Source organism: Bacillus rossius, chromosome 8 (assembly GCF_032445375.1).
Source record: "Bacillus rossius redtenbacheri isolate Brsri chromosome 8, Brsri_v3, whole genome shotgun sequence".
Taxonomy (NCBI): Eukaryota; Metazoa; Arthropoda; class Insecta; order Phasmatodea; family Bacillidae; genus Bacillus; species Bacillus rossius.
The window spans coordinates 28,044,502-28,056,088 of NC_086336.1; positions in this window are offsets into that span (position 1 = coordinate 28,044,502).

An 11,587-nucleotide genomic window follows, 5' to 3' on the forward strand; every position below is an offset into this window, starting at 1 on the left:
GCCAAAACCTCAAAATTAGAAATATACGCTAGAGTAATTTTGACTGGTGGAGTTGGTAGTGGAATATCTTGTGTGTCTATCTGCGAAAGTGGAAGTTCTTGGCTTTGCATCTATTTTTTATTTTTTAGTTCAAAGTCAGTCATCGTGGAAAATGTATCGAGTGAGCATTACTGCAACAAAAAATACAGTTTCTCAGAAATTCAATCAACAATTGAAGTGACAAACTAAACCAAAGATTTAAAAAACAAATGTTTTTTATGATAATTATTTTTTATAGTTTTTTAATAATATATATATTTTTTTTAGTATTTGAAAATTTTAGTTTCGTACTAATCATAAGCCCTTCGAATTTTCCAACCACATCTAAAATCTCTCCCCCCCCCCCCCTACATTTTGTTATCTAATTTCTATATTTTTCCACTTTTATCCGCCATATTGGACCCGCTATTTTCTGTACAGTATTTTTTTTTTTTTGTTATTTGTAACCAGAGGTCTTGAAAACCATTGTATACCAATATATGTTTGAATAAAAGTTAATCTGAGGTTTTGGCCAGCATTTTGCGGTTTGGCCCCACTGTCCGAGTTGCAAATTTTTTTTTCGTGACGTCTAATGAGTCGATGAACGCCGGCTGCACGCACGAAAAAGTGTCCCGTAACGCACATTGTCCCACTACGATGTGTCCCATTACGCTCATTGTACACTTGCGCCGCATCTCTCTTCCACTCGATTGGAACAACCATCGATTTGACTTTTCAATCATGTTTTCGTCGTTTGAATTATTAATATTATGTAATGTAACGATCGTCCACAGATTTTCAGCACAATCTGTACGGTTATTTAAAAGTAATGTTGAATTTTCAAATACGTGTTTGTACGAACAATGTTGTTTTACAGTTACACATAATAATTCAAATTACACCCGGGATCTCTTGCACAATGTTTTAAAAAATATTGCAACACATTATAAATAAGTTTGATGTATTTGGGATGCGTATTTGTTATAAAACCATATTATAAAAACGAAATAATATTTTTCCCCTACGGTGCTGTCATCTACGGTGACAGATGCGAAACGAACGAATCGCGCTATCTATTAGCTGCCGCGGCAACCAGGCACTCGTTAATACATATTTTCCTTTGTTTATCGTGAGGGGCGTTATTATTAATGAATTATAAATAAAATTTCGTGCCCGGGGCCACAATTGCATATCATTTTGAGCACTGGAAGACATAAAAACGTAAAATATTCTCGACGAATTTTAATCTGTGGTTTTGATTGCTTATTACAACAACAATTTCGGCAAATTATTCTTGCAATTAAAAAATTTGATTACTAGTATAATTTCAAGTATTTATTCTTTTATTATTTTAAAAACTAGCATCTGTCGGCGAGTGCAGTAGTAATAGGTTATGTTAGATATTTGATCACAGTTTATTTATATGAAAACTTGCTCATAATTATATTTAAACGAAATTTAATGTGATTTTTATTGCTTATCACAACAACAATTTTGGCAATAAAGGTTAATTATTCTTGAATTTTAAAAATCTGATTACTATTATAATTTAAAGTATTTATTCTTTTATTATTAAAAAAAACTAGAATCTGTCGGCGAGTGCAGTAATAATAGGTTATGTTACAATTGACTAAAAAATTATGGTGATTCATATAATTGATGATAGATATTTGATTACAGTTTATTTATATAAAAACTTGTTCATAATTATATTTAAACTTTATAGCTAAAGGCCAGTTTTTAAAATTAATTACAAGTCATCTACACGTGAACTGTTTCGTCGACTGTTTATAAAGTGAAGTGAAAAGTTAATGTGGTTTTCATTGCTTATATCATCAACAATTTTGGAAATAAAGGTTAATTATACTTGCATTTTAAAAATCTGATTACTAGAATAATTTAAAGTTTTAATTCTTTTATTATTAAAATGAAAATGATTCAAGTTTATTCATAAAAGTATGCAATCATTTCATCAATGTTTTGTTATGATTTTGTCACGTTAAACTATCGTCCGTAAACAGACTTTACAGAAAACCAATTTTTTTTTCAAGTTTTTTTGCACTGGCTCGTCTCCCGGTCCGCAAGCAGCTGCGCTCGACCCACGGCCCGCCGCGAGATACGCTGCTGCTCGCCGCATGTGGTTGCGCTGCGTTTGCCCCAAACTCCGTTTGTTCTGTGTCTAAATGTGCCCCACAATTGTGATTGCCCTAAGCTATGTTTGCCTTGAAAATATTATCTGTGCTAAACTGACCTATAAAGATGATTTATCTAAGTTTGTTTGCATATTTCATTTGTTGAACTGAACTTTTAAGGTGATTTCTCCATGGTATGATTCCTGAAAGTATTCTTTTTTGTGATAGACTGAGCAACAAAGTTGTTTTTTTCTACGCCATGCCTTGAAAGAATTTAATGTGTTTAACTGACGTACAGAACAGATATTTTTAAGGAATGTTTGCTATAAAAATATTTTTCAATGCTTTAGAGAACAAACAAGGTGATTTATTCAAGTTATGTTTGCTCTAAAGTACACTGTTAAAAATGTTTACCTTCAATTTGCGAAGATCACATTATCCAGGCATCTCTGTAAATGTACGGACACTTTAAAATTTGAACCCAAATGAATATTCTCGGTATATGAGCAAAACATTCACTAAATGAATAAATCTACTGCATTAGCACTCTTCTTTTATTCAATTATGTGTTGACCTTTGTTAAGAACGAAAAATGTAACGGGGAAGTTGAAATAAGACGAGTCTCTATGAAGATTCAATTATTTGAAATACTGAGAACTCTTCGTTGCTTTCAGTTAAATTTTTCGTTAAAAAGTGCATAAACGTAATGTAACTTCTAACAGCGTATTATTTATGCACCTATAATAGTGAATTCGTTAAGCCATGTTTGCTCAAGTAGTATTTTCTGTGCTTAACTGACGTACAAAGGTGATTTCTCTCAGCTATTGGCACTTAAATTATTTTCAGTGTTTAGACAACCTATTACGGTTATTAACTTAAGCTTTGTTTGCTTTAAAACAGTTTTATATTCTTTACTGGCCTAGAAAGATGATTGCTATAAGCTGAATTTGCTATTGGTTTGAACAAAAAAATTTCAGAGGACATTAAAAACATTTTAAAAATTTGAAGTAAACGTTTAATTTATGAAAGTTATATAAATGACGTAAACTGTCGGAAGATAGAAAGAGAGTTTAGATGTTATCATGAAAATGCTGTTTGCAAAATGCAGTGAATCTTCACTTAACTTAAACATCATGACACGATTTCAACACGAAAACTATGACTTCCAAAAATTTAATTTCACTCAATATTTCAAAAACATATTTTGTTTTTGGTATGGTGTGTATATAATTTATCATTGCACTTCCAAATAAAAAACTATTGACATGTTGCTAGATATATTTGGACAGTTAAAATATTCATTTGTAAATGGATAAAATTAAATTTCGTCCGTACTCATCGTTTCTGCATAGAAGCATTTGTTTTGAACGTAGAGTGAATGCCTTTATGTTTAACAAAAATTATAATATATTTAATATATAAATATACTAATAAACAATACTAATTTTTATTAATTTTTTGTCATAAAGTATCCAATTTTAAAAAGCAAATATTTAACACATACTCTGCGTTAAGACAACAGTTAAATCGTGGGTATTTTTCGCATTAGTAAAGTACTGTCATACCGTGACTTGCTTATAAAACTGTTTACGAATTATGTTTGCACGTTAAAAAAATCCCTTTGGGCACAGAATAAATGCGTAGGTAGATTTTGAAGTAGGCTACAATTTTTTTTCTAGAATAGGTATTGGAAACTTCTAAAAAATTCTTGACCATTTAAAAATCTTAATGTACTTGACAACCTATATGTTCTCCAATAGAACAAAACGATCAATAAAACATTTTCTCATATTCCATGCAGCAAAAATATTTCGAATGTTTCTATTTCAATGCATCCAGCATTGGATAGTTTCCAACGAATTTCATTTTAAGTCTACTAAAGTAGTTATACATTTTTTGTCTTTCAAAAACTATTATTCATCCAATAATCTAATATGAGGTTGTATAAAAATTTGCTTTGGACAATGGATTAAGTTAAAATCAAGAATATTTAAAATAAATTCAAACGAATTTAAGAAAGTTAAAAAATTTTTACAACCCTGTTTATACGGTAATTGTTATTTTCGTCAAAATTGGTTTTAGACTAAATTTTTAAATAATATATCACCCAATGTTTAGACTTTTAGAAATATATTATAACGTATTTGATATTAAAATAAGTGAAAAAATAACGATTTTATTTTGTCTTTCTGTACGTGGTACCGAATTTTTATTTATTCGGTTAATTCCAATCGCTGGATTTTCAACCCCCTGCAGGAATAATGGTTCGTCTTGACAAAAATATTTTCAGACCAATGTTTTGGGTACTTTTATGAATATTTACGTTTTATTGTTATAGATTTATTGTTTAACTTGTAAGGGAGTTAAAAATTTGTTCCTTTAACCTCTGTTTCTTTAACTTTTAGCAGTAATGGTTTATTATATCAAAAATTGTTACGGACAAATAATTAAATCATATATTTATAAGGTTGAAAATCAATTTGAAAGGTTTTGATAGCGTACTTATTAAGGGATTTTTAATTTTTTCGACCTTAAACCTCTGTTATTTTCCACCCCTTGCAATAATGGTTGGTTGTATGAAACAATTTTAAGAACGAAAGTTGTAGATAATATTTTAAGGTTTATTAATAACTAGCTGCCCGACCCGGCTTCGCACGGCTATACTAATGGGAAAAAATTAAGCCACATCTCCCATTTACAGTAATGGTAAATTAAAAAAAATTCAGTGAAAATTTATAACAATGCTGTATAATGTACCGGAGAGAAAATGAATAGCACTGATTGTTTCCCGACTCGCACACGCAACGTGCAACTGATGTACCCGTACTTCGCTACGGCAGTCTACAGGCAGATCACTCTTGCGCCGCTCATTATACATGCCCCTCCTTGTGGGTACGCCACTGCCGCGCGATGCCCGTTGCCATGGAGACGCAGAAGGCATGAACAATGCAAAATCCTGTTCTCATGCAGACAAAGTACCCACTGTTGCCTGGTTTTAACCACCCATTGGATCTAATTTTCGGAAAATGTCATCCTGCGTAACATAAGGAACATTACTGTGAAGTTTCAAGTCTGTAATATATATATATATATATAAATACTTGAAAAAAATGGCTATTTTTGATATTTAAAGTACCCGCAAAATTTAAACGGTGATGAGGACTGCTATAACAATGAAATAGCCGTTGCCATAGAGACGAATGAAGCATCAACAAAGCAACAGCCGTTGCCATGGTGATTTCCTACCAAAAAATGGAAATTTTGATATATTACGCCCCAGAAACTCCCCTTATGATCGAATTTCCGCAGAAACCGTTCTTAGTGAGCGTCTACATCACAAAATGAGTAACTGTGCTAAATTTCAAGTCAATCGGGTGTATAGTTTTAGAGATCTCGTGATGAGTGAGTCAGTGAGTGGTATTTCGCATATAATATATATATATATATATCCCCTTGGGGGTAGAATTAATTAAAATCCTTTCTTAGCGGATGCCTACGTCATAACATCTACCTGCATGCCAAATTTCAGCCCGATCCGTCCAGTGGTTTGGGCTGTGCGTTGATAGATCACTATGTCAGTCAGTCAGTCACCTTTGAGTTATATATATTTAGACTAGCTGCCCGACCCGGCTTCGCACGGCTATACAAATGGAAAAAAATTAAGCCACATCACCCATTTACAGTAATGGTAAATAATAAAAAAATCAGTGAAAATTTATTACAATGCTGTATAATGTACCGGAGAGAAAATGAATAGCACCGATGGTTTCCCGACTCGTGCACGCAACGTACAACTGATGTACCCGTACTTCGCTACGGCAGTCTACAGGCAGATCACGCTTGCGCCGCTCATTATACTTGCCCCTCCTTGTGGGTACGCCACTGCCGCGCGATGCCCGTTGCCATGGAGACGCAGAAGGCATGAACAATGCAAATTCCTGTTGCCTTGTTTTAACCACCCATGGGATCTAATTTTCGGAAAATGTCATACTGCGTAACATAAGGAACATTACTGTGAAGTTTCAAGTCTGTAAAATATAAATACTTGAAAAAAAGGGTAATTTTTGATATTTAGATACCAGCTAAATTTCAACGGTGATGAGGACTGCTGCACTAACAATGAAATAGTCGTTGTCATAGAGACGAATGAAGCATCAACAAAGCAACAGCCGTTGCCATGGTGATTTCCTACCAAAAAATGGAAATTTTGATATATTACCCCCCCCCCCCCCCCTCACCCCTCCTAAACTCCCCTTGGGATCGGATTTCCACAGAATCCGTTCTTAGTGAGCGTCTACATCACAAAATGAATAATTGTGCTAAATTTCAAGTCAATTGGGTTTATAGTTTTAGAGATCTCGTGATGAGTGAGTCAGTGTGTGGTATTTCGCTTTTATAAATCGCAATAAATTAAAATTGCGACTATAATTTGAGATTTGAACTATCCTATCTCTCAAGTTGGATCGAACTGCACATGGTGTGCGAATTTTATTATAATCGGTTAAGTGGTTTAGGAGTCCATTGAGGACAAACATTGTGACACGAGATTTATATATATTAAGAAGATTAAGAACGGATTTAATAGCGCAGATGGTAAATAAATTGTTTTTTTTTTATTTATACCACTGTTGTTTTCAACTGCATGGTAAAAATGGCTTGTATTTTTAAAAATGTCGACAAATGGTTTAGAAAATATTTATAAGGTTTGAAACAATTTGAACGGATTTGATGGTGTGCCTACGAAGGGAGTTAATGAATTTTTTGTCCTCTAACCCTTGTTTTCTCCACCCCTATGATTACTCATATAAAAATTTATTTAGACATATATTTTAGTACTACTCCTACGAGTTATATATAATAAGTTTAAACGGATGCGATATTTTTTCAAATTATGGGAGTTATATCAATATATCCTTTTTCCAATATTCCCCATTTTTACCTCTTTGGTCGGATTTTGCTCATTAACGAACTCAATCAAGATTTTCCATTTTGAATCAGATTGTAAGTGATTTGTTCAAAATCACGGCAGTCATAGTGTCCATAAAAATGTGACGATGAAACGAAGAAGTAAATAAAAATTTTCCGGGAGTCGCACCATGGTAACGGCTACAATGAAGTCTTCCTTCGAAATCTACACAAAAAAGTCATATGTGAGCCACAAAGTCAGCTAAATGCCGAAACTTAAGAAAAGTAGCCATATAACGAAGTAAGCAAACTCCTAGCATGGACATAGATAGATCCCCCCCCCCCCCCAAATAATCAGCCACTCACTGTGGGGCCCTCTTGCGCTTACAATACTGTGACTGTGAAAAGGGATTGAAATACATAAACATAAAATCAATGTTTAATGGAAAACTTTCTTTCTGCCAAAATATAGGAATTATACAACATACAAGCTTACTATCTAGGGATGATTCATGTCGACTAGTCCCACGCCTTATCCTCTCCAGTGAAATTATGCCACCCCTCCCCCCAATATATATATGAATTTCCGCGGGCACCCCTTTAGAATCCTACATATTTTCGCCCTTGCTTTCCAGCAATAACATTGCTTATATTACTGACATTTCAAAAATAGTAATTGTTTATTTTACGTATTTACATTACCATTGGGAAATGTAATTGCAGGTTTCTATAAAAACTGACTCAAGTTTTAGTAAAAAAAATTATTATTTTCCCAAGAAATATTTGCGTTGATTAAATATAATTACTTATCTTCCATTGCTGTCTTGGGAAGTTGGATGGGAGAGCAAAGAATGAGATATTGAAACTGTAAATGACAAACATTCATGTTTCCACTTCCATTTTTTTTCTTCTGGTTGAGAGAGAAGTGGTCTTCGCTCTTACTGCTAATGGCCTCCTGTTCAGGACACTTGGACTGTACAAACGAGTTCACATATGCTGAAAGAAAGTCACACTGCAGAGACTCCTCTTTCTCTCCGTCCCTGAGTATTCAAACCTGTTTCTTCGCGGTAAATGTACAAGATTAGTTTAAGGAAAGCTCCTCTGGCAGAATAAACTTTAATCTGGGTACACAAGTTTTAAATTGTCAAAACCATTTGAGTCTGGTCCCATCTGGTCCCAAATCCCCACTCCAAGCACCACTCTATTTACCAAGGTTTAGATACACAAGGTAAACTTGCTTGCCCAGATGGGGCCTAACCTGCATATTAGAAAATCAAAAAGGAAAGATAACCTAAATGTTGAACACATTGAAGGTGGCAGAACATTCACAGGACAAGTAAATAAATTCAGTGATAATTTTATTCTGATCTCTGGAAAAAATTCTCAGACAGAAAAATGTACTCCATAACCACAGTCAAATGATTCTCTTAATATAAATAAATAACAAAAAATAGATATATATCTCCTTGATTCAGGTACAAAAAAAGATGTCCCAAAAATTACTTTATCTCATATTATAATACCAGAATATTTACTTTATTACATAACCTTTTTGAGGATATGCGATTATTCGAAACACATAACCCCAAAACAAACATTTTGTACTTGGAAAATTATGGTAATTTCAGGTCTTGGAGAGCTATGGAAAAATATCTGAAAGAAATATGGCCGCCAACAGTCTATGGCACTGATTCTGGCATCACGAGCGCCCTGATCCAAACACTAACTCAACAAGGTGCTTCGTACAAAATACTTCAAAAAATATGCCACATAATCCTGCAAGAAAACAACTAACATTACAAACTACACTTAGAAAATATTCTACTGGCTATTACGGTATATACCAAATCAATACATAGCTCTCCAATAACCTGCATCGTCTCGGGCTATTCTCTCTCTCTCTCTCTCTCTCTCTCTGTGTGTGCGTATATGCGATGTCAACGATCAGTGGCCGATCTAGTGATGGTCCTGCAGCTCCATAACTAACTGTCTAAATCCCCAGCTTATAAACCCTAAATTTCTCCCCCTCTTTCCCACTTGTCTGGGAAGAAACAGAAAATCGGAGACTATAATAGTATGTTCTAAAAGGATCTACTTTGTAGTCGCAACAATCGATACACAGGCGAGTCTTCCGGTGGTATTCTTTTTACTAAAATCTCATATACCTAGTACTCCTGAGTTTGAAGCTACTTTGGAAGGAATTCTCTAAAATTTGGTTAGAGTTTGCCTGCACCCAGCTGTAGCCTGTCTATGATTTGTGATGTCAGAAGATGTTATGTTCAAGTGGTAACAACAGGTAAAGTCAAGTGTTTTCTCTCATTCCTTAATGTTTTCCAACGTGTAATTTAAACACGAAACGTCTCGTGAGCAAACACACGGATAAATAACTTTTAATTAGCTAATTATTGAACAAAATCATTCTTAATTATGGACAAGCAACTATAGGGCATTTTCGATATTTAATTTTAACTAAAAATGAATATATATACACATATATATATACATACACACACACACACATATATATATATATATATATATATTGTGGTGATCGGGTTCGTAAAGAATAGCCCAATTAAAAATTTTACTACCACACAGTTTTATTTATCGCCACTATTTACATCACTAACAAATAATCTAAAAATGGCAAATAATCAATTACACTTAAAAATGTAGCTTCCTCAGTCACTCGTTTTTACACACCGCAAACCTCGCTGGGCCGCACCTCTGATGCAACACTCGCCGCAGCACCCCTCGTGGACCACCGTCGCAGGACTCCGTCACCAAAATCCGCCGCCGCCATCGCACTTCCCTTCGCCGAGATCCCACTCGACGCCTCGCTCGAAACTTCGCTCGGAAATACGCCGCGCCTGCGACACTATCGCCCGGAACTTAACTCTTCGCCCTGGAACCTTCGTGGCTTCGTCCAGGGACTTCGCAGCTCTATCACCCGGAAACTCCGCCGCGGGAAAACTCCCAGCTCCCAGCTTAACTCAACTGAACTGTGAGGCCAGCGTCCTCGGCTTATATATCGGCCCAGGCGCTACTTCTAGAATTCACAAGCGCTGCTGGGTTCAGTCGCGTCATTCCGTGCCGACCCGACGCTAGAAATCTCTAGACACCGTAGGCAGTTGCCAAGTGGCACGCGGGACTCCCCAGCTGCGAGGTGTCAGGTGTCTAGCTATCAGCGCCGCGCGGGGAGCGGATGGAAGTAGGGGGGAAAGCGACAATCCTTGTAATCTTCCAGGCGCGCGCAGCGCATCTCATGTTGCGGCGGCCACGCGACGTCAGTGGCCGTGTGGGGCTGCCAGCCAGCTCTGCAACTGCACGTGTCGCGGCCTTTCTCACGTTCGTAACAATATATATACAAGCGAAATACCACTCACCTATCACGGTATCTCCAAAACAACCTGACCAATCGACTTTAAAAATTTTCATCCATATCCCTTTCACAACATGGGCACTCACAAAGATAGAATTTTGCGATCAGGTTAGGATTTCGATTAGGTAACCGATTTACTACTGACTGACTCATCATTGTATCTCCAAAGCTACCTGAACTTCCTGAACTATTGACTTGAAATTTGGCATGCCTAATCCTTTCACAACGTTGACACTCACTAAGAAATGATTTTACGATAAGGATTAGAATTAGGATGAGGTAAACGATTTACCGTTGACTGTCTAATCACGAAAGTTAAATTTAAAACATTAGTGTGTAAAAGTATAACAATTGCACGAAAGTGAGAAAAATATACAAAACAGAAAATAGGTGTATGAACTATGAAAAAATATGTGATATACATATGCATTTGTCTTACTTTTTTTCTTTATTCGATACAATAGCAAAACGTTATGATCTCACATTTATTGCTTGGTTAACATAGGGAAATGACAATAATAGTTTGTATGTCTATGACTGGCAAATAAGAAAATAAAAGAGGTTCATACAACAACAAATTTGTAAATGTGAAAAAAAAAAAAAACCAATAGATGTTTATGTTTGTTGGTTAGATTTTATTTTAAATTCAATCCATCATTTGTAAAAAAAATTAGTTTAGATTTATAAAATATTTTATTCAATTAAATATATGTTCCTTTTAAAATTATTAAGATTCTTGGTTACGGAAGGTGTTAATTTTCAGCACTTTCTTTTTTAGTTTACGGTAACGTATCAATGACTGTCCAAATTATAAAAAAAAATCTTGTTTATAACGTGTTCAAGAACGGGAATTGGTTCAAATACTTTATTTAAAACTATCTCTGGCTCCTCATGATACTAAACTTTTGTATTGTATTGAACTGTCCAAGCCTTACAGGTATGGATTTATTTGCGAAATTATGGGGGCTGGAGAGATATTCCCTTCTCAGTTCCACGTGTACCAAGGTGGCTCCCTCATAGCTTCCGTTTGCGAAGCAAGAAATGAAGTAAAAATACTATAGTTTACAGGGAATTTTAATAGTGGTGATTTAGATGTAAATCCAAAGAATGAAATAAATGAACAACATTATGAAGAAAATGGGTCATTGTG